Raw genomic sequence first — 25,492 nt, 5'->3', positions numbered from 1 at the left:
CTTGTTCAAGAACTTTCCTCATTGGGAAGCTGTTCCATCCCCTTTATCCTTTTGGTCGCTCTTCTCTGAACCTTCTCCATCGCAACTATAGCTTTTTTGAGGTGCGGCGACCAAAAGGATAAAGTGAATGGAACTGCTCCCCTATGAGGAAAGGCTAAAGAGGTTAGGGCTGTTCAGCATGGAGAAGAGATGGCTGAGAGGGAAGGTGGAGTCTGTGCCGGGTTCTCCTTCATGGCCGGGCTGACGCTAGCATTGTGGTCTTCACAGCTGTGTGCCACCAGCCTTCTCTTCTTCACGTCCCGAATGCCACTGACTCTGTTGCGTCTGAGCAGCTGAGAGCTGACGCCGACACTGCCAATATTCTGTTCTATCGTCATCCTAGGCACATGTACGCACCTTGCCTTTTAATTTAAAGGGCCCGTGGCAAGAAAAGCCCCGCGGCCCTCATTGTTACATCATTGCCCTGGAACCTCTTAAGGCTGGCCCCTGCCTTCAGCCGTTGCCTTGGCAATAGGTCAACTCTCTCCAGGGTAGTGGATTGCCAGTTCCTGAGGGGGAATATGATAGAGGTCTTTAAAATCATGAGAAGTCAAGAACGGGTAGATGTGAATTGGTTATTTACTCTTTCAGATAATAGAAGGACTAGGGGGCACTCCTTGAAGTTAGCAAGTAGCACATTTAAAAATAAACAAAGAAAATTCTTTTTCACTCAACGCTCAATTAAGCTCTGGAATTTGTTTCCAGAGGATGTGGTTAGTGCAGTCAGTATAGCTGGGTTTAAAAGAGGTTTGGATAAGTTCTTGAAGGAGAAGTCCATTAACTGTTATTATCAAGTTGACTTAGGGAATGGCCTCTGCTATTACTGGCATCAGTAGCATGGGATCTTAGTGTTTGGGTACTGCCAGGTTCTTATGGCCTGGTTTGGCCTCTGTTGGAAACAGGATGCTAGGCTTGATGGACACTTGGTCTGACCCCCAGTATAGCAATTTTTTATGTTCTTATGTTCTTAATATATAGGAATTCACATGGACAAACCACCATATAAATCACATGGGTCATCCTACAGTGGGGGTAGATTGGGGTAGATTTTATAATTTTGCGTGAGCGCGTACTTTTGTTCGCGCACCAAGTGCGAACAAAAGTACACTGGATTTTATAAGATACGCGCGTAGCGGCGCGTATCTTATAAAATCCGGGGTCGGCGCGCGCAAGGGGGTGCACATTTGTGCAACCTGCGCGCGCTGAGCCCAGCGCGCACTGCCTGTTCCCTCCAAGGCCACTCCAATGTCGGAGCGGTCTCAGAGGGAACTTTCCTTCGCCCTCCCCCCACCTTCCCCTCCCTTCCCCTACCTAACCCACCCCCCCCCCCGGCCCTATCTAAACCCCCCCTTACCTTTGTTGCACGATTTACGCCTGCTAAAAGCAGACGTAAATCTGCGCACGCCAGCGGGCTGCTGGCGCGCCATCACCCGACCCGCCCCCGCAATGCCGCATCACGCCCCCGAAACACAGCGTCATTTAGGACACGCCCCCGGCACGCCCCCGGCACGCCCCTTTTACAAAGCCCCGGGACTTACGCGCGTCCCAGGGCTCTGCGCGCGCTGGCAGCCTATGCAAATAGGGGGTAGATTTTATAAGATACGCGTGTAGCCGTGCGTATCTTATAAAATCCAGGGTATGCGCGCGCAAGGGGGTGCACATTTGTGCAACCTGCGCGTGCCGAGCCCAGCGCGCGCTGCCTGTTCCATCCGAGGCCGCTCCGATTTCGGAGCGGCCTTGGAGGGAACTTTCCTTCGCCCTCCCCGCACCTTCCCCTCCCTTCCCCTACCTAACCCACCCTCCCCCGGCCCTATCTAAACCCCCCCTTACCTTTGTTGCACAATTTACGCCTGCTAAAAGCAGACGCAAATCTGCGCGCGCCAGCGGGCTGCTGGCACGCCATCACCCGACCCAGGGGCTGGTCCGGAGGCCTCGACCATGGCCCCGGGCCGGCGCCATGCCCCCGGGCCCACCCCTGCAACGCCGCGTCACGCCCCCGAAACGCCGCGTCATTTAGGACACGCCCCTGAAACGCCCCCGACACGCCCCTTTTACAAAGCCCCGGGACTTACGCGCGTCCCGGGGCTCTGCGCACGCCGGCGGCCTATGCAAAATAGACGCGCCGGTGTGCGAGGGCCCTGCGTGCATAAATCCGGCCGGATTTACGTGCGCAGGGCATTTAAAATCCGGCCCTCTGTGAATAGGATCATGGTTTTTGAAACATATGATAGAACCCCCTAGAGCTTGTGGACAAATTGTACATTGATCATATCATTGAAAACCTCCTAATGGAATGTCCAACTGTGTCATCAGTGGTGTCAATAGTAAAAAGAATGAACAAATGTATCTGTTAAATTCTCCACACGTGTGAAGGCAAATCGCAGTGAATCACAAAATATCAAATGTACTTATAGTACTGGAAAACATTGCTTAATAATGATGCAGACCTCCCAAGCCTGATCCAAGAAAAGTACAACACATGCTAAATCCCGATCTTCTCTCACAGTGCACTTCTGTAGTAATGTGGCCAGATCATTCGCTAAAGCTTGCTTGTATGCATTCGTCACACATTGATAAGTTTATCTCCAAGAGTACAAAATGTCTTAAAAATAAAATAGATAATGGTTCCAATGATCATTCAAAATGGATAATGTTTCCAACAACGATCTCTTTGATGAAATGATTGATCACCCTGGTAGATTTAACAGATCTTATGTATTTTTGGCAACACATAGATAACCAGAATGACTGGATTCTTTACCAACAAGAAATCTTTCTCTTTGTTAGTAAGCATATGTAGTTCTTTGGTCTCACACAGGGGCGGATTCCCGATGACGACCGGTCCGGAGATTCCCCGCCCAGGCCGGCCCAGGAGATATCACGTGGTCTGCCGAATACAGCTCTATCACAGCCGCGCTCGGCAGACCACATGACTAGAGCAACCGGCCCACCGGAGGATGCCCAATCCCCCGATAGGCCAATCCGCCCCTGGTCTCACATGATACCTTCTGAATTTCTTGATGTATCTCTTCTTTTGGGTCCTGATCGAATTTTGAAATACTGTTAAAAGAGGAATCATTGAGTTGATGCATTATTTCCTTCCCACCCATGGGAATACATCTGGGACTGCCCACTCTTTCTTAAACACCTAAATCTAGATATTTCCTTTCTGGTAGGTGATATTTTCACCCTGGGGATCTAACACCTAAATCCATAAATAACGGGAAAGATCCTGCTGAAAATCAGCCTCCCAATTTTGATTCATATTCTATTATGTTGTAGAAATGTGGGTATAAAACAATGGATTTTGAAATACCAAATATAATATAGAGAAGGGACTTAAATGTAGTTGTTCTTCATGAAATAGACATAAATTGGCATCTAAAGCATTAAAATCTTACAATTCTCAGGGAGGTAATTTAATTTTCTATGTCTGAATCTTATTATACTGGCTGCCTAGATGATTTGTAATGCATATGGAAAATGTTTTTGCATTTTATACTCACTGTCTACAACAGTATGACATCTATTCAAAAATGCAAGCATTCTATAAGGCAGCTTCATTAAAAACAGCATGATTTTGTTGATAACATGGCAGGCAATTTGAATATGCAAATACCACGACCTTCCCATCCCCGATATCAAAGATCTCCTCCTATCTAGCATCCAAAACCTACTCTCCCAACATAAAAAAACTCCCTAGTATCCATGATCATGCCAACTCCCCCATCCCCCAAAACTGTAAGTTCTTGACCCACTACCATCCCCAACTTCATCACTGAAGTCTCCCCTGTGCCCCATCCCTTCCCAGGAACAGGGAAGTGGCAGAGATTGGACAACAGTCTACCTACCTCCTGCCCTCTGCTGGTCATTTAGTGAATGATGGGTATGCTGCCTCACAGTTTGACTTGCATGTTGCACAACGAACTTTGTAAAGGGGGTTGTGGGTGGTTTACGAACTTCTGGAAGGGTGGAAGTCTTGGATGCCAGATGGGAGGGGACCTTTCATATCAGATGGGGAGGTCTTGGATGCTGGAGAGTAGGAGTCCATGAACTCTTGGGATGGACCATCAAAGGCATTAGCCATTCACTCATAGAAGAGCCTGGAAGTGATTTAATATAACATTAATTTTTACTATCATCACCGGTATTCACAAGAACTTGGTTCTGTCAATTTCTCCTTGTAATCCCCTTATTTTCTTTCAGGTTCATTCTTGCAATGACACCTAATAGTGATCCTCTGTGTAGTACAACATCCACTAACAAGTTAACTCTATCATGACATTGTGCCCTTTTTGAGAACTACATAACATTAGTTGAACAATAAACCTTATAACAATGAATAACATGACATTGTTCTTGCTCCTTTTATTTTCTGTATCACCAACAGTTTCTATAGACCAAGTCTCCGTAAAGGCTTCATTGTGCGACCTGACCAGGTGACCATTGGTAATGGACCCTTAAAACTGTATAATTCACCACTGTTCACCACTGTTTCATTGGCAGGGGCTGCATTCACCTGCATATTATTGGGAGGCTTTAAGTCTATTGTAGGACTCACAGGCTCTAATGCATGATTTCTTGAGTCTAAATATGTAGCTGAGGCAGTCTTGGGAAGCAGCAGGATGTGCCCTCTGCACTGTAGTAGCCTGTTCCATGAGCATGAAGTTAGGTATTGGCGTTGAATATTCTTCAATGTTTCAGTGTTTCTCTCCATCCAGTTTCAGTCAAATGTTCTTTCTTGTAGCTGGACCAGTTTTGCTTTGACATGAGCTTTCATATCAACTTCAGTACCTGCAGCATCCTTCTCTGACAGTGAGTATCTGGATAGGGTATCTGCAACAATATTGGACTTCCTTGGCACATATTCTAGGAGTACTTTAAACTTCATTAACTGTAACCATAACCATTATCATAGCATTATCTATATTCTTACAGTTAAAGGAACAAAGGATTGTAATCTGTCAGCAGTTTACTCAAGAAACAAAAAATGGGCTGTTAATGTCTTATTGGATATCTCTGATGTCCGGTATCTCCAAGATAGGCACCTGCCATATCTTTGGCTGTGCCTAACAAGATTTATCTACATTTTTTATGTGAATTCTTATCGTGGGTTTTTTTTTTATATATAATTATTTTTTTGAATTTTATAATGCATGTAAAATGTCAGGTTTCAAATCAAAGGTTGCTCAAATGGCCTCCTACATTCTGTTCCAAAGCACTCTGTCTTTGATATTGTAATTCATAAGGCAGGAAAAAAGTGACACGCTCTGAACGTAGGAAGGGCGGGTATTAAGCGCTTATAAATAAATAAATAAATAAATAAACAACTTTAACTGAAGGAAAACACTGCTTTTGATAGTTTTTTTAATTTCCTGCCATTCACGATTCTCGTTGCCCAACATTGCCAGCGTTTTAACAAGAATCATCTGCTTCAGGGGTAAGAGAGAGTATGTTGCAGGGTTTTTCTTTCCTACGACAGCCATTTTCTTTGCAACTGTGTTTATAAGAAGAGGCAATGTTGGTTTTTTAGCAGTTTACTCAAACTATGTAACAACAGAGTCACTTACTAGCCCAAATTCTGGCAAGGAATTCCTTTTTTATCTGGGCATTACTGGTTTCTCATGGAAGTCCTAGAGCAGAATTATCATGGGTTTCAAGTTCTTGAAGCTGTAATAGCACACTCTCCATGCCATAATTACAGGCATCTGGGCTAACAGCTATGGGCTCGTTAATATAAAAAAGGCCAAAACTGGTACTGAGCTTATCAGTAACTTCAGCTTCTTAAAGGCCAGCTCTTGGGTTTGGTCCAAACCCATGAAGAGTCCAGTTTCAAAGGCTTATTAAGGGGCTTGTCCTTACTGGAAAGATTTTTTTACATAATACTCATGGTAATTAATCATACTCATTACTCTTTTCAGTTCTGTGTTATTTTTGGGAGGCCTGTATGGCCCTTAGCTTCTCTGGTTCAGGCCTCAATTCAGACTTATCAATTAGATGTCTCAGGAATTGCAATTTGTTTTCTGCTATGGCACACTTTTCTCCACTCAGCTTCATGACCACTTTTGTGAGTGTTTCCATCACTTTTACAAGCATCTTATTATATTGTTCTTTTGATTTCCCATATACCACCATGTTGTTCATGTATACAGACAAGGCCTTAAATCAGGACCTTGCCACTAGAAATTTGCTCCTTGAGAAACATTTACACAGGCTCAACCCCTAAAATGGATCTGGTTCAACTTTTTATACTGGATATTTTGAGCATTATTGGTGGCCTCCTTAGGGATTGGGGAAAGAGAGGGCAGCTATTGCAGGGCTGACCCCTGCTGCTTCAGGAATGATACTGAGGGCTTTTATCCAAGAAGAGATTACCTCGCTAGTTTTTTGGCCAGTAAAGGTAACTGGGTTTCATTTTGCCAGTCATCTTTAGGAAGAAAGGAAAGAAGAATAGTGTTTGGCTGTAGGGAAGGAAGGCCTAAAAGAGAGGTTACTATAACTAGATTTGATAAAATTTGAAGACATTTTCTGCAATTAAAGGGCAGTAGAGAAGGAGGACGGAAGCAGGCACTTAACGGCGCATGAATCTCAAATTCTTCCATTAACTGAGTGAAGATTAATTTAACGGTGGTTAAAGAGGATTGGTAAGTATAGCTTTCAGAAATTTTTGGGCTTATAAAAGTTTGGTGAAAGGTGAAATTAAGGGATATATTCTTTAGAGTTTGTGTGTGTCTGAAGTAATAAGCAAGTCAGAGATAGTTAATTCTAGTGTCTGTCTTTCCCACCCACTCAACCCTTGATTTTTAGGCACGAGACACTTTCTCATTAAAAATCAATCAGGGTCTTATCTACATCATACTATTGTACCAGCCCATATTGAAAGTTTAATCATCCCTTGTAGGACACTAGCTGATTAATTAGTAAATTCACCTGTAAATTTAAAGTACTCTCATTCCAACTCCCTTAGTATCCTAAACTTAACTAGGAACTCAATAAAACTAAGATGAAGGCAGCAGTCCAGCAGCAAGAGGGGGGCTTTCCAGTCTTTTACATTGAGTGTCACATGTATGATTTTTTACCCGCAGGTGAGAGATTGTATGTGTGCACTCGGTGTAAAGAACTCCTGGCTCTCAGGGAACGAGTCCAATCTCTGGAGGCTAGATTAGCAGACTTGGAGGAGCTGAGGCAGACAGAGATGTACATTGATGAGACCTTCAGGGACATAGTAGCCAAGTCCCAAATCCAGTCTGGCAGCCCCAGTGCTGCCTTGGATCAGAAAGATCTCCCAGTAGGAGAACATCACCATGGTGTAGCAGGAAGTGTTCCTGTAACAAGGACCTGCTCTCCAGGTGATGTATTGTCCTCTCGCACTGAGGACAAGTCTCCCAGGGCTACTGCCCAGGAGGGAAGGGTTAGGCCAGCCATCATAGTTTGTGATTCGATTATTAGAAATGTAGATAGCAGGGTGGCTGGTGGACATGAGGACTGCCTGGTAACTTGCCTGCCTGGTGCGAAGGTGGCAGACCTCACACGTCACCTAGATAGGATTATAGAGGGTGCTGGGGAAAAGCCAGCTGTCATGGTACATGTGGTCACCAACAATATACGAAAATGTGGGAGAGAGGTTCTGGAAGGCAAATTTAAGATTTTAGGTAAGAAGTTGAAATCCAGAACCTCCAGGGTGGTATTTTCTGAAATGCTTCCTGTTCCACGTGCAGGTCCCCAGAGGCAGGCAGAGCTCCAGAGTTTCAATGCGTGAATGAGGAAAGAGGGAAGAGGGATTCAGCTTTGTAAGGAACTGGGGAAACTTTTGGGAAAAGGGGAGACTTTTCCAATAGGATGGACTCCACCTTAACCAGAGTGGAACCAAGCTGCTGGCACTAACTTTCAAAAAGGAGATAGAGCAGCTTTTAAACTAGAACAAGGGGGAAAGCCGACAGTCACTCAGCAGTACATGGTTCGGAGACATGTATCCTTGAAGGATACGAATGAAACAGGAGAGTTAGGGCATCCCAACAGAGAGGTTCCATTAAAAGCAAACATAGTCCATGTGCCTATATGTAAAAAATCACCGAAGCTAATGATTTCCAAATTATCCCTAACAACTGAAAAGCAGGTTGTTAATACAAACAGAAAAACACACTTTGAAATGTCTGTATGCTAATGCTAGAAGTCTAAGAAGTAAGATGGGAGAGTTAGAGTGTATAGCAGCAAATGATGAGATTGACATTATTGGCATTTATTTGTTTATTTATTTATTTGACAACTTTTTTATACCGACAATGGTGGATACATCATATCGGTTTACAATGAACTAAGGGAAATACAGAGAACAGGGAGTGGGGGGGGGGGGATCAACAATAACAGGAGCTTAACAAGACAAAGCGCAAAAGGTGCAAAAAATTAAATATGTATTCTATCAATTAAATATGTATTCCATCACAGAGACTTGGTGGAAGGAGGATAACCAATGGGGCAGTGCTATATCAGGGTACAAATTATATCACAATGATAGGATCAACTTGGTGGGGGAGTGGCACTTTATGTCCGGGAGGGTATACAGTCCAACAGGATAAAGATCATACAAGAGAGTAAATGCTCAGTATAATCTATATGGGTAGAAATCCCATGTGTGTTGGGAAAAATATAGTGATAGGAGTATACTACCGTCCACCTGGACAAAATGGTCAGACAGATGATGAAATGCCAAGAGAAATCAGGGAAGCTAACCAATTTGGCAGTGCAATAATAATGGGAGATTTCAATTACCCCAATTATTGACTTGGTAAATGCAACATCAGGACTTGCTAGAGAATTAAAGTTCCTGGATGTAATAAACGACTGCTTCATGGAGCAATTGGTTCAGGAACCAACAAGAGAGGGAGCTGTTTTAGATTTAATTCTTAGTGGAACGCAGGATTTGGTGAGAGAGGTAATGGTGGTGGGGCCACCTGGCAACAGTGATCATAACATGATCAAATTTAAACTAATAACTGGAAGGGGGACAATAAGTAAATCTGAGTTCTAACACTAAACTTTAAAAAGGGAAACTTTGATAAAATGAGGAAAATAGTTAGAAAAAAAGGTGCAGCTGCAAAGGTTAAAAGTGTTCAACAGGCATGGACATTGTTTAAAAATACAATCCTAGAAGCGCAGTCCATATGTATTCCACACATTAAGAAAGGTGGAAGGAAGGCAAAACGATTACCATCATGGTTAAAAGGTGAGGTGAAAGAGGCTATTTTAGCCAAAAAAAACATCTTTCAAAAATTGGAAGAAGGATCCATCTGAAGAAAATAGGATAAAACATAAGCATTGTCAAGTTAAGTGTAAAACATTGATAAGACAGGCAAAGAGAGAGTTTGAAATGAAGTTGGTCATAGAGGCAAAACCTCATAATAAAACATTTTAAAATATATCCGACGCAAGAAACCTATGAGGGAGTCGGTTGGACCATTAGATGACTGAGGGGTTAAAGGTGCTCTTAGGGAAGATAAGGCCATTGCAGAAAGACTAAATGAATTCTTTGTTTCCGTGTTTGCTAATGAGGATGTTGGGGAGATACCAGTTCTGGACATGGTTTTCAGGGGTGATGAGTCAGACGAACTGAATGAAATCACTGTGAACCTGGAAGATGTAGTAGGCCAGATTGACAAACTAAAGAGTAGCAAATCACCTGGACCAGATGGCATGCATCCTAGGGTACTGAAGGAACTAAAAAATGAAATTTCTGATCTATTAGATAAATTTGTAACCTATCATTAAAATCATTCATTGTACCTGAAGACTGGAGAGTGGCCAATGTAACTCCAATATTTAAAAAAGGCTCCAGAGGTGATCCGGGTAACTATAGACCAGTGAGCCTGACTTCAGTGCAGGGAAAAATAGTGGGAACTATTCTCAAGATCAAAATCATAGAGCACATAGAAAGACATGGTTTAATAGAACACAGTCAACATGGATTTACCCAAGGGAAGTCTTGCCTAATAAAACCTGCTTTATTTTTTTGAAGGGGTTAATAAACATTTGGATAAAGGTAAACTGGTAGATGTAGTGTATTTTGATTTTCAGAAGGTGTTTGACAAAGTCCCTCATGTGAGGCTTCTAAGAAAACTAAAAAGTCATGGGATAGGAAGCGATGTCCTTTTGTGGATTACAAACTAGTTAAAAGACAGGAAACAGAGAGTAGGATTAAATGGTCAATTTTCTTAGTGGAGAAGGGTAAACATTGGAGTGCCTCAGGTATCTGTACTTGGACCGGTGCTTTTCAATATATATATATAAATGATCTGGAAATTAATACGACGTGTGAGGTTATCAAATATGCGGATGAAACAAAATTATTCAGAATAGTTAAATCACAAGCTGATTTTGATACATTACAGGAGGACCTTGCAAGACTGGAAGATTGGGCATCCAAATGACTGATGAAATTTAATGTGGACAAGTGCAAGGTGTTGCATATAGGGAAAAATAACTCTTGCTGTAGTTACACGATGTTAGGTTCCATATTAGGAGCTACCACCCAGGAAAAAGATCTAGGCATCATAGTGGATAATACTTTAAAATCGTTGGCTCAGAGTGCTGCAGCAGTCAAAAAAGCAAACAGAATGTTAGGAATTATTAGGAAGGGAATGGTTAATAAAACAGAACTTATCATAATGCCTGTATATCGCTCCATGGTGAGACTGCACCTTGAATACTGTGTACAATTCTGGTCGCCGCATCTCAAAAAAAGATATAGTTGCGATGGAGAAGGTACAGAGAAGGGCAACCAAAATGATAAAGGGGATGGAACAGCTCCCCTATGAGGAAAGGCTGACGAGGTTAGGGCTGTTCAGCTTGGAAAAGAGATGGCTAAGGGGGGATATGATAGAGGTCTTTAAGATCATGAGAGGTCTTGAACGAGTAGATGTGAATTGGTTATTTACACTTTCAAATAATAGATGGACTAGGGGGCAATCCATGAAGTTAGCAAGTAGTACATTTAAGACTAATCTGAGAAAATTCTTTTTCACTCAACGCACAATAAAGCTCTGAAATTTGTTGCCAGAGGATGTGGTTAGTGCAGTTAGTGTAGTTGGGTTCAAAAAAGGTTTGGATAAGTTCTTGGAGGAGAAGTCCATTAACGGCTATTAATCAAGTTTACTTAGGGAATAGCCACTGCTATTAATTGCATCAGTAGCATGGGATCTTCTTAGTGTTTGGGTAATTGCCAGGTTCTTGTGGCCTGGTTTGGCCTCTGTTGGAAACAGGATGCTGGGCTTGATGGACCCTTGGTCTGACCCAGCATGGCAATTTCTTATGTTCTTATGAATGCTAAACAAAAGTAATTTTTATAATTATTAAAATATTAAAATTATATATGAAGTATCATATCTGTACTAAAAGTACAATAAATACAGAGTACATGTTTGTCATTGTATCTGTATAGAACATTTTGTAAAGCCCCTTAGTTTAGGTTGCAATATGAATGCCAAAATAATAATTAACTAATAATAATAACTATTATTATCTTTTTAATATTTTTATTGAAAAATTCTTAATTAAAACATAGATATAGGGTCTAAACTACTGCAAAATGTACTACCAGATTCCTTAAAATGTATGTCAGGGCACCTTTCTTCTGGCTCTCCTCCCCACTCCCCACTGTCCACTCCCCTTCCTCCTTAAAATATACTTAAATCCATGATAACACCATTGCATTATGCACTGAGATAGCATAAAACCATCCAGATATATTTAAAGGAAAACAAAATCCCTCAAGGTGTTCTTTTTTTACAATAAGGTTAAATTACTTCTAAGTATGAAATTATTTCCGCAGAGTCTCTTGTCCTTGATTCAAGGAATATTCTGTCTAGAGAAAAACAGAGGAAAAAAGGCTTTGATCTCCATTCCCTGCTGAAAAGCAAGATATCATTCAGGACACTAAAATGTGAAGGCTGAGCTAATATTTTCCTATTTGGTGATTAAATGCAAGATAGTGTTAAGTTGGGTCTCCTGTGATTGGCAACAGAAGCTGAGTGCAATGACTAGTAGCTCAGGAAAGGAACTCAATCACACTGGTTGCTGTAAAGGGAAGTTACCCTCTCCATGCCTTATTATTGAATAAACCTAAAGGACTGCAGACATTTAAAACCTTTCTCCATCCTGCCTCCCTCTGTCTCCTTTCCTGTGTCTGACATATATTTTGTGTGAAATCTGTGAAACCATGGTCTGATTCAAATTTCTAAAAGATTCTTGTTCCATTTGTGTCTAGGAGAAGTCTTTTATGAAGTAGGGCCCATATGACATATGAGCCTGACTTCAGTGCTGGGAAAAATAGTAGAAACTATTCTCAAGATCAAAATTGTAGAGCGTATAGAAAGACATGGTTTAATGGAACACAGTGAACATGGATTTACCCAAGGGAAGTCTTGCCTAACAAATCTCCTTCATTTTTTTGAAGGGGTTAATAAACATGTGGATAAAGGTGAACCGGTAGATGTAGTGTATTTGGATTTTCAGAAGGCATTTGACAAAGTCCCTCATGAGAGGCTTCTACGAAAACTAAAAAGTCATGGAATAGGAGGCAATGTCCTTTTGTGGATTACAAACTGGTTAAAAGACAGGAAACAGAGAGTAGGATTAAATGGACAATTTTCTCAGTGGAAAAGGGTAAACAGTGGAGTGCCTCAGGGATCTGTACTTGAACCAGTGATTTTCAATATATATATAAATGATCTGGAAAGGAATACGACGAGTGAGGTTAACAAATTTGCGGATGATACAAAATAAAATCACAAGCGGATTGTGATACATTACAGGAGGACCTTGCAAGACTGGAAGATTGGGCATCCAAATGGCAGATGTGGCAGGGGCTGACCAATGGCACCGGTAGCCCCTGTGACCTAGTAGGTCAAAGGCTATCGGTGCCTTTTTGAAACCAGTACCGAGGTTGTGAGTGCAGGGGATGGCTCCTGGACACCCCCCCCCCCCCCCCGCCGGACCACTTGTGACATAGTGAGAGCAAAGGCGATCGCCTGCCAGTATTCCTTTCCCCTCTCGCTCCATAGCCCCTAGTAACATCACCTTCTTCCTTTTCTTCTCCCCCCTCCCTTTTCCCTGGTATCATCACCTTCTTCCTTTCCCTCTGCTTCCATAGCCATTGGTATCATCATCACCTTCTTCCTTTCCCTCTCCCTCCATAACCCCTGGTATCATCACCTTCTTTCTTTCCCTCTCCCTCCACAGCCCCTGGTATCATCATCACCACCTTCTTTCTTTCCCTCTCTCTCCATACCCCCTGGTATCATCAGCTTCTTCCTTTCCCTCTCACTCCATAGCCCCTGGTATGATAACCTTCTTTTCCCCTGGCATTATCATCCTCCCTCTCCCTCCACCTTTCTGGTATCATTACCACCTTTCTTTCCTTCCCCCTACCCCTCCACCCTTCTGGCATCACCATCACCACCACCACCACTTTCCTTCTTCCTCTACCCATTTGTATCATCAGCAACACCTTCCTTTCTCTCTCTCTCTCTCTCAAACATACTGACGTCATCATTATCACCAACTTCTCTACCCTCTCTCCTGATATCATCACCTTCTTTACTTCCTGCTGCCCAAACTCCCTTCACACATTGGCATCATCACCATCTTCTCCCTCCAGCCCCTGGCATTATCACCACTTCCTCTTCCTTATCCCACCACCCCTCTGGCACCATCATCACATTAATCTTCCTTCTCCCCTGGCATCATCATGACCTTCCCTTCTCTCTCTCTGTCTTCCCTTCTGGCATTATCACCTTCTTTCCCTGGCATCATTATCACCTTCCCTCTCCCCTACCTCTCTCTCTCTCTCTCTCTCTCCATCTCCTGTCATTGTCACCATCTTCACCTCTCCTCCCCCCAGCATCATCACTTTCTCTTCCCTTCCTCTGTTTCTATCCTTCTGGCATCAGCACCACCTTCTCTCCTGGTGTCATCACTTTCTTCCATTTTCACTCCCACTCTCTACCCGCTGCTAGCATCACCTTCCCCCTCCACCCCCTGGCATCATCACAACCTTTCCTTCCCTCTCTCTCCCCCCTCCCTTCTGGCATCATGACCTTCTCTCCCCCCTGACATCATTACCACCTTCGCCCTCCACCCTCTTGGCATCATCACTTTCTTCTTTCCCTTTTCCCTGCCTTCATCCTCTGTTATCACTACCGTCTCCCTCCCCCCCTGGAATCATCACAACTTTCTCTTCCCTCCCCTCACCCTCCACCCCCTCTGGCACCATTGCCATCTTAGTATTCCCTCTTCCCTGGTATCATCATCACCTTCTTCCCTTCCCTCTTCCTCTTGGTATATATCATCACCTTCCCTCTTTTCCACCCTCTGACATCATCACCTTCCCTTTCCTCTCCCCCCCCCCCCCCCCGACACTCTCTGAGCAGCAACTTATTTGCTGCTGCATCCTCCTCTGCCGGCTTTGCCTCTGCAATGATAACAGCAGGAGGCCAGCATGTCTGGCAAGAGAGAGCTAACAGAGAGGGAAGCAGCCGAAGCAGATAAGGCGCTGCTCTCTGAGCCCCCTCTGCTGGCGCCACTGATTGGGGAAATACTGCTCTACACCGTCATCAGCAGTTCACTTCTGTAATACTCTGCCCTTTTAATTGAACTTGTGGCACTAATGACTAGGAGGGTGCACTCGTTTACAAAGGAAATATAAAACACAACAAAAAAAGTCTGCATTTCATTTTGTTTGAAAATAAAACACTGCCAGAATTCATTGCGCTAGCTGACTTTCATTTTAAAAGTAAAATAAAAACAAACCTAAGAACTGCCATATTTTTTAATTTTAACTGCCCCCAGCCTTTCCCCTCCCCACAGGCACTAGCTGGGTCCTGGTTGCAAAATGGCACTGACCAACCCTGAGGCTGTCTCCATTTTGGCTTTATGGCTTTATCTTGTCCCACTGTGCAGTGTATGGCTGTAAACCAAACTGGCACTATGTTCGGGGCACAGAGGCCAGCACCATTTAGTTGCGTGGCCCATATAGCATACGGGCTTATGATAATTTCATGCTGGTCACAGGGCCAGCCAACGACAATTTGAAATCAGGACCCAGCAGGGCAGGAGTGACTGCAGATTAGCCCTGCCCCGTTTGGACTGCCACAGCCTCATGGATGGGGTAAGTTACGACTTATAGGAAGGGTGGAGTGGAAGGGAATTGGGAAGGCCCCAGGTTATTTTATTCATTGTGGTAGCACTGGTAGAGGAGGTTGGCATGAACTGTGGGGGTTTTTTTGGTGTGTTTTTATTTTCTTTCTATTTCTTTTTCTTTCTGTTGTATGTCAATTTCATTTCAACTTAAGTAAGCAAGATGAAATAAAGATAAAGGAAAATGAAAAACATTAATTGAAACAATTTTTTAATGTGCACATCTCTACTCATGAGCATTCAACTAAAAGTGCCTTTATAGCATATAGTGTGCATAGATAGAGATAGAGATACATTCCATTTTCTTTTCTATTCCCTATTGCTTGTATAAACTATAATAAATATGAAACTGTATCGTTACAGTACAGATGAACATGTGTATCTTTTTTTAAATTATGCGTGAGAACTCAGCTAAATTAGCCTTCTCACATGGAGATTGCAGGGAGGGGCGACTTCAGAAGTGGAGTTTCATTTTTGACTCTTCCTTATTTGAAACAAAATTAAATGTAAAGACATGAAGTTATCGTCAGCCCAAAAATCCACAACAGAAGAAAAAAAAAAAAGGCTTTCTGGCTCCTGTGTTTGAGGTATCAGGTCTTATCTATTTGTGTTTGACAGTGAAGGAAGCTTGCAAAAATGACTTCCCGTATAATGGTGCATCCGTGCTGAAACAGATGGAGGTGCTGCTCCCTGTTTTAACATTCCTTGTAGAGATACCACATTCCAAAAATTGGAAAATGCTTGTAGTTCCCAAAAGTGGTTTACTTAAAACTTGAAAAGGTGTTGTTCACGGTAATAGCTGAAGTGGATAGGTCCACCTTTTCAAGTTTTAAGTAAACCACTGGCAAAGGAGTTGGAGAGTGGTCAAATAGCAAGGGCGTGGCTCCTAGGTAAGTCAACGCTTCCTACATTCCTTTCTTCAAAGGTAATTGTACCACTTAGATGGTAACTTTTAGCCGCACGGGCGTACATGTTTGCGGCCATTTTATAACAAACACACATATAGGCGTGTATGATGTAAAATTGGCTGTATGAATGTAAATGTGCATGCAATTGTGTATGGACAGGCGCTTGTGCATGCAAATGCTGGCTCTACCATGTAAGTGGGGGGGATTTTTATTAAATACGCACACTGATGCAATTACCAGTTTCCCCAGTCCATTCCAGTTCGCCCAGGTAAAGGCTCCTGACTTCCTAATTCCCTCATTAACCTTCCTCCTTTTTACCCTATTAGCCCCAGCCCTTCAAACCCCGCTGACTAACCCTGACTTTTTAATTTCAAAACGTACGCGCCCTCCATAGCAGAAGCAAAGTTAGGCAGTAGGGGACCCCGGTGTGTGCTTGTGCGCATGAATACTTGTGCGCAGACTTCATGTTTTTTGAGTTTTTGATTTGTGTGCATACTGGGAGATCCGTGCGTACTCACACGCTTTTTAAAATCCGCGCGGCTTGCGCCGGCCTGAGACACGGGCTTATGTCCCAGCTTTGGCATGCATAGGGCTTTTAAAATCGACCTTTTAGCTTTTAATAAACTGGGATTTGACCCTGGGAATCATGAGGCTATTCCAGATTTTTAAACTCTCTCTGTTGTACTTTCTTTCTGGAGTTTATTTTCTCTTGTGCACTGTTTGGATCAGACAGGTACATATCCTGATCTATGCAGGAACCTCCTGCTGTATATACCAGTGCACCAAATAATACAGACAGACATGCATGATACTGGGAGCCCCTCCCTTCAGCCGCTTCACTTTACATCATGCTTGATTCCATAAAGATTAGCTGCTGTTCTCTATCTCTCTTTTTCTCCAATGCACAGGTAATAGAGGCTACCCACTAAAATCCTGGCTGTTAACAAGGGGTGTGTAGAATAAAAAAAAATTATTTTGGTTCATTCACTCATTTTGTAGATTACAGTTATTCATCAGGTTCATCTCAAATGAAAAAAAAATTGTTCGTTTCATTCTTTTTTTCATTTTAAGAACATAAGAAATTGCCATGCTGGGTCAGACCAAGGGTCCATCAAGCCCAGCATCCTGTTTCCAACAGAGGCCAAACCAGGCCACAAGAACCTAGCAATTACCCAAACACTAAGAAGATCCCGTGCTACTGATGCAATTAATAGCAGTGGTTATTCCCTAAGTAAAATTGATTAATAGCCGTTAATGGACTTCTCCTCCAAGAACTTATTCAAACCTTTTTTGAACCCAGCTACACTAACTGCAGTAACCACATCCTCTGGCAACAAATTCCAGAGCTTAATTGTGCGTTGAGTGAAAAAGAATTTTCTACAATTAGTCTTATATGTGCTACTTGCTAACTTCATGGAATGCCCCCTAGTCCTATTATTCGAAAGTGTAAATAACCGAGTCACATCTACTCGTTCAAGACCTCTCATGATCTTAAAGACATCTATCATATCCCCCCTCAGCCGTCTCTTCTCCAAGCTGAACAGCCCTAACCTCTTCAGCCTTTCCTCAGGGGGGAGCTATTCCATCCCCTTTATCATTTTGGTTGCCCTTCTCTGTACCTTCTCCATCGCAACTATATCTTTTGTGAGATGCGGCGACCAGAATTGTACACAGTATTCAAGGTGCGGTCTCACCATGGAGCGATATAGAGGCATTATGACATTTTCTGTTTTATTAACCATTCCCTTCCTAATAATTCCTAACATTCTGTTTGCTTTTTTGACTGCTGCAGCACACTGAGCCGACGATTTTAAAGTATTATCCACTATTATGCCTACATCTTTTTCCTGGGTGGTAGCTCCTAATATGGAACTACAGCATGGGTTATTTTTCCCTATATGCAGCACTTTGCACTCGTCCACATTAAATTTCATCTGCCATTTGGATGCCCAATCTTCCAGTCTTGCAAGGTCCTCCTGTATTGTATCACAGTCTGCTTGTGATTTAACTACTCTGAATAATTTTGAAGTACATTGAAGTCAATGAGGGAACAATCCATAGGCCCCATTTACTTCAATGTAAAAAAAAAAAAGCAGGGCCAATGATCCAGCCCATCTTATCATGGAAACCTGAGCACAATGACACTATTACCGGGGCCTGGACCGAAGCAGTGTCCTATTGCCAAGGATGAAGCCAAATCCCATTGCTGAGGACCAGGCCTAATCCCGAAGTTTGTGCATAACCCAAGGCCGCATCCCATCTCAGAGGCCTAGACCTAGGCCCAACACTGGGGTTAGAAATGAGGCCAGGTCCCATTGCTGAGTCAAGGGGAGAAAGGAATTAAGAGGAAGAAGAGGAATCTTAAAGAAGGACAGGGATTTTCTTGCTGGACTCTTCTTTAAATCCTAGTAGGTCCTACTACATGGTTCCTGAATGCCACATTGGTACACTTCCTGTTATCTGTGCCTGTCTGCACATGTAATAAGCGAATCTAACTGCTAAAGTCTTATGATTAGCTTACAAAGCTCTGACTGCCAGTCTTTGCAAAAAAAAAAAGCCCACTGTCCTCCTGGGATTAATAAGAAACATTTCCCATCTTTAGGGACACCATGGAACTCTTTCCAGCTATGCTGTGAAGGTAGTTAACTTCATATGTGTGCTGCCAGTCCTAGAGTGGACCTTGGACTGGACAGCCAGGGTACTGCTGAAAGATTTCCAGATGCTGCATATTCCTTCCTGGACACATGTGTAAAACCTGGACCACAATTATTTTTATGCTGGGTAGTTGGCTTTGCAATGCTAGTGTTAAAAATGTGGCTTCCTCCACATTATAATACTGGTGACATAGGCATTTCTCAAATCCAGAATGATTGGTAGCTGTTTCCAAACAAGTCCAAGCCTTTTCTCATGCCACAATAAAAATCCATATTGGAAATGAAAAAAGGGTGCAATGTAATTCTGTCCCTGGTGAATTTTTATTGTTTCATTGGCTGGGATGCAGTCTCAGCTAAATATAAGTGTGGGTGTTATCTGTCTGACACACCTTTGAAGGAGGTACAATATGTTACATAGGCAACCAGAATGTGAACTTCACTAATTGGTTCCCAGGGTCTTCTTTAATGGCAAGATTGAAGGTGCCTGAACCCCAGAAAATTCTTCTAGTTGACCCCAAGCTTGTCCATTGCACTTCCTATGGTTACATAGGTTGCAATAGGTAAGCTGTCGTCACAAAGTTTTTTTCTCTCATTGCCCTTATGTCAAGTTGCTATAAAACTAAAGCTGCCTTTCTTTTTTGCTGCCTTACTCACACACCAACTGGTCCCTCCCCCTCACCAGACTTCCCTGAGAGAGTCTACATTTGTCAGATCTCAGAAGCCAAGCAGGTTACTTGGTTAGTACCTGGATAGGAGATCACCAAGGACGGCCTGCTTCCCCCCCCCCCCCCCCCCCCCCCGATTTCGGCTGCCCTAGGCACAAGCCTAGTTTGCCTATTGGGAAATCCAGGCGTGACCGCAGTATCTTACAAGAATGTCACACTCACTTGGTGGACCATGATCACCTAAGTTTGTAATGAACAAGGTACCTACCTGTTCCCACCCCCACTGTTCCGCATACTTACTACTCTGTCCACATGGCTCATGATAGCTTATCTTGAGCCAAACATTTTATTCTTTTTCATTTTTAGTTTGAAACAATTTTTATTGCTTTCCCAGTAAAACACAACATAGTACAAACAACAGGGAGAATACAGTGTTCCTTCTGCACTCCACCCCACTGAACAAAACCTATAGTAACCAGAAGCTGTCTGTTGACCACCCCTTCCCCTCCCCCCCCCCCCTCTTCTCCCCCCCCCCCCCTTCCCCCCGACCCTAAAGACATCAACTAAGTAAGTCCGTGATATGGGTTCCGATTCACTTCAGCAAGGGGGGAGAAGTAGAAGTCTCTTTTCTACCATCCTTTGGTTTAGCCGGTTTCCTCATTGACCAATGAGAGGAAGAAGCATATCTATGGCTGCCAGGCTCCTTCTGCCCTCCCTTCTTTTCCTCCCAAGCCGCTGAAAATGCAGAGTCTGTAACCAGCAGCATGGAGAAAGAGTGAAAGCTGTGCTTCCAATTCCCAAGGCTCTCTTCTTCCCTGCAAACTTCCTGTTTAAAAAAAATAAGTCTGCTCCAGTGAGGAGGAGCAGCAGCAGCTGCAGGGACCAGAGACAGCTGTCACTCAGACATAAGAACATAAGAACATAAGAACTTGCCATGCTGGGTCAGACCAAGGGTCCATCAAGCCCAGCATCCTGTTTCCAACAGAGGCCAAAACCAGGCCACAAGAAACTGGCAATTAGCCAAACACTAAGAAGATCCCTTGCTACTGATGCAACTAATAGCAATGGCTATTCCCTAAGTAAAATTGATTAATAGCCATTAATGGACTTCTCCTCCAAGAACTTATCCAAACCTTTTTTGAACCCAGCTACACTAACTGCACTAACCACCTCCTCTGGCAACAAATTCCAGAGCTTTATTGTGCGTTGACCTTGTGCTACTTACAGTGGGTCTGCAACGATTCAGTGGAGGCAGGAAGGGGGAGGGAGGAGAAACATGGAAGGAGGAATATGGAGAAAGAACAATAAGGGAGAAGGTAATCAGGGGAAAACGTGGGTAGACGAAGATGAAAAAGAAGAAGAAGGAGAGAAATAAGAGGGGAGAATAATGTGGGGCAGATGGAAATGGGGAGAAACAGGTGGATTGGGAGAGAAGGAAGGAATGTGCAAGAGAGGAATATGGAGGAAAAGAAAAGCAAGTGAGGGATAAGTAGAGAAGTAGTTGCAGGGGAAGATGGGGAAAGAGAAAGATGGAAGTTAAGAGAGACAATTGCAGGGGACAGATAAAATAGGAAGAGGATTGAAAAGGTGATGGAGGAAAGACATCTTGAAATGTGGAGACGAACGAAAGACAAATGGATATATGTGTGAGGGACTGACAGAGTAATGGAGGTGGTGAGAAAGACTGAAGGACTTGACAAGTAGGAGAGTACTCCCTACTTTGTTTTTTTTTTTTTACCACTTCATTCCCTGTAGATCACTTTCTATTATCTCTAATAACTAAAGAAAACAAGAGTAGGAACAAACCTCTAAAATAGATACACAAACACATGGAAAGTCAAACACATGGAATCTTTGATCTTACCTTTATTAAAAAAAAAAAAATCGGTCACGTTTACCCACATGTGATAATGCAGTCTATGTGCCAGCATCTAGCTGGTGATTAATAGTCAAGACAATGTTACGTTTTGTCCCTTGTGATTGACATCAAAAGCTGAGTGCAGTGATTCATAATTTAACAAAACAATTCAGTTGATTTGTTCATGAACTGAAGTGCTCTTTCTGCAGGCATGAAAGAGCTGTTAAATTCTCCAGGGATTACTGTATGACCTTTAAGAGCCTAAAATATATATTCTTAACGCATTATGATCTTTGCTTTATATAGTTGATATCTAAAGACAGCTCATAACGAGTACATATTCCATGAAACAGGATAGCTCTTGAGACTCTTGATTAAGTGAATTTTTTTTTTCAATGTGTGACAAGTAACATAAAGTATACATTACACTTTATGCTTAATGAAGGCTTCTAGTTATATTTGGTCAGTGGGGAAGGGAGTCAAACAGCAGATGAAACTGAGGGTACTGATCTTTCTACTAACTCCAAGAGAAGCTCTTTTCAGAAAACATCATTGTTATTATAATCCTCTGTTATGAAAATAATTAAAAATATTCCAGATATTTTTTCTCACGTTGGACATGTTAACACTGTCTACCAAATAAAAGTATGTATGCTTACATTAGAAGTCACCTTCTAGGACATGATTGCCCTCTGGTACAACTAATAATCAAACAGCATTTCCCTTTTAAAATGTTATTAGGCTTATAGTATATGTTATAAACTTTTAAAGGAAAAAACACTCTGGCAGTGTGCCGCAATGGCAGTGAGAGAGGCTCCTCACATCATTTCTCCCAGTGAAAAAGGGGACCTTCTAAGAAAACATTGCAGAGAGTGATAGATGGCTGGGCAGATTGGACTTAGATTAGATGGGTGGCAATCATACCATGTTCAGATGAGGAGCTGGGTTGGAGTATCCTTTTGAGGGTGGTGGGTTCTGTTCTTGACTGGGGTGTGCATCACACTGTAAATTAATTTTTAACATGCATGCTGAACTTTTTAGTCTGCGCTTTACTGCTTATGCCCCTAAATCTTATCTGCCAGTTTTCTGCCCATTTACCTAATATATTTATGTTATTCTGTAAATTTAATGTGTATTTACAATATGACAGAATTTGGTGTCACCTTCAAAAATATCAAAATTGATGTTAATTACTTTCTCTAGATCATTTTTTAAATTATTTTTAGCAACACTTTAAACATTAATGTATCTATATATTCAGAAAGGAAATAACATGATATAATAAAGAAATTAAATTAATTTCCACACTGGGAATTAAAAAAAAAAAAAAAGTAAAGATGACTATATATTAACTAATTTAGAAGATCTACCTTAGTATCTAAAAGGAATGATCCAAGTCACAATAATAAATGTCAAGACCCTTAGATTCCCCACTAAACTAATGTATTGTATTCCCTTTAGATACGACATGTTTTCTGTCAGACATGGTTTGTGCTCTGAATACAGAGACCTACAGAGTTTTCTAGTCCTGTAATGTCGTGTTAAAGGGATCTGAAGCAGGGAAACACGCAAGCAGCAGTGGATGTTGTGGGCAGGAAAATGGCTCCAGATTTTAGCCAGGGATCTTATTGGCTCTTTCCCTATTTTGGAACAATTAGGGAAAGGAACTTGAGTTTGAAGCTTTCCATTCCTAAATCTTTTTTCGCAAAAGTCCTAAGTTTGTGGGTGTGAGAAAGAATAAGAGTTCCCTCATGTGGAGATGATTTTTCTTGCTCATAGGGGTTTTTCCAGGGAGGAAAGACTCCTATCCTGGAGTAAGAGAATCCTATCCTGGTTTGTGAGATATGATCTGGAAACCATACTGCGTGCATGCTGCGATTTCTTTTCAAGGAAGAAGGAGTTTCATTCTGACTATTCCAGTCACTGGGATGCAGTGCCAAAAACAAAACAAAAAAAAGTGCTACACCACTGGGGAGAAAAGCAGTCCTGTACCCATTCAGCGCTCGAGCTAGAGGTAACGAGGAGAAGACTGCCCTGTAAAAGAGCAGAGCACTGCGGTCATTGGAATTCAGGTACCAGCAGGGCTTAATTTGTAGTCAGAAAGGAAGTGGAACTATGGGGAGGGTGAGATGGGCAGGGCCAGTGCCAGTTCGAAAAAAAAAAAGTGGCAGAAAGCCAATTCTGGGTTCTTCTGCCAGAAATTAGGCCCTTGGTAATGGACACAAAAAGGGGTTGAATTAGCATAAGTTTGAAAGTGGTGAGCACAAGTGCCAGTCATCAAAACAAGCTTTGACAACTGGCACTATTGCTCACAAGTTTAAACTTGTAATAATTCGAGCCTTTTTTTTTTGTGTGTCTGTTCTTTGCTCTGGAGTGTCTGCTTCACTATCACCCTTTTCCCTTCTGTTCCCTTCAATACAGGAAAAGAAGAGGGGGGGGGGGGGAACAAGAGAGGAAGGGCTGGTTTAGGGAGCAGACTGGCTGTCCTCTGTATGCTCCAGGCTCACTCCATCTTCTCTCCCTTGCAGGCTGCTTGAAGGGAAGGGCTGGAGTAGAACATCCCTGCTGCTCCGCCTTTGAGCCCGAAAAGAAGTGCCAGAACTGCATTCCACCCCATTCCCCGACAAATTAAACCCTGGATACCAGAAGTGTCACAAGAGGTATAGGAGCTCCCGAAATCTGCCCATTAGGAGATCCTGCAACAAGAAAGCAAAGGGATTCTGTAGCTGTCGCCTGTGACTGTGTAGACTGAAATAGCAGATTCATCTCCAAGTAAACGTACTCTTTGCCAGATTGTCACTATCAAAGACATTTTATTTTAGTAAAGTTTATTGTTGGAACAACATCCAGAGGGTGATTTGTTAGAGTTCCCCAAGATTTGTCAGAGAACCCAAAAGCCTGCTTAGCAACAGATTTATACCTGGAGCCCCACTTCACAGTGGAGGCACAGGAGGGAGCCTCATAAGACTAAAGAAAAAAGAACAAGAAATTCAATGCACCCAGTAGGGGTGTGCATTTGTTTGCAACGTATTGGCAATCCGCATCGTATATGTCCATATTCGTTGTATTCGTGGGGTAGCGAAATGAATCGCGATTCCCCACGAATATAACATATCATCCGTTCCATATGTTTGGCGCCGCATGCTTTTCTTAGCGGCTATTTGAAATCGGAGAACGCCATTTGGGTGTATCCATAGCCAAAAACCAGCCCTTTCCTGTGAGTCATCAGTGACCTCACAGGCCTGTCAGAGTGGGTCGGATAGGTTGGCAAGGAGACCAGAATGCAACGTATCAGCGATAAGAATCTTTGCAATGCAGCCAATCGCGCTCTCACTCAGCTTTTCCTGATGACCCAGCACTATATATACTTAAGCACTTGGTGTGCTACGCACTTTGGGGCGGATTTTAAAAGGCCCGCGCGCGCCGGCACACCTATTTTGCATAGGCCGCCGGCGGGCGTAAAGCTCCGGGACGCGCGTAAGTCCCGAGGCTTTCGAAAAGGGGCGGGAGGGGGCGTGCCGCGGTGTTTCAGGGGCGGGCCTGGGGGTGTGGCGCCGACCCAGGGGCGTGGTTGAGGCCTCCGGACCAGCCCCCGGTACCGGAGGATGGAGCAGGGCTGCCGGCCGGCGCGCGCAAAGTTACGCCTGCTTTCAACAGGCGTAACTTTGCCGACAAAGGTAAGGGGGGGGGGGGGTTTAGATAGGGCCGGGGGGATGGGTTAGGTAGGGGAAGGGAGGGGAAGGTGGGGGGGAGGGCGAAGGAAAGTTCCCTCCAAGGCCGCTCCGAAATCGGAGCGGCCTCGGAGGGAATGGAGGCAGGCTGCGCGGCTCGGCGCGCACAGTCTGCCGATTTTGCTCAGCATTGCGCACGCCGACCCCGGATTTTATAAGATACGCGCGGCTATGCGCATATCTTATAAAATCCAGCGAAACTTTGTTCGCGCCTGCTGTGCGAACAAAAGTACGCGCTCGCGTATTGTTTGAAGATCTACCTCTTTCTTTGCAGGGGTGGTGTGGGGAGGTGGTCTCTCTGTGGAAGGTGGCTAAGTTAGTCTGAGTTCTCAAATCTGTATTCAATTGCTAGCTAGGCTAGCTACTTAGTTAGAAAAAGATATTTGATCTGCATTTGGCTGCAGTGCCAGCAAGCCCTGTTTTTTTTTTAAGCACTTTTTTTAGTTGA

Source organism: Rhinatrema bivittatum, chromosome 2, assembly GCF_901001135.1.
Source record: "Rhinatrema bivittatum chromosome 2, aRhiBiv1.1, whole genome shotgun sequence".
Classification (NCBI taxonomy): domain Eukaryota; kingdom Metazoa; phylum Chordata; class Amphibia; order Gymnophiona; family Rhinatrematidae; genus Rhinatrema; species Rhinatrema bivittatum.
This window is presented reverse-complemented; position numbering follows the sequence as displayed.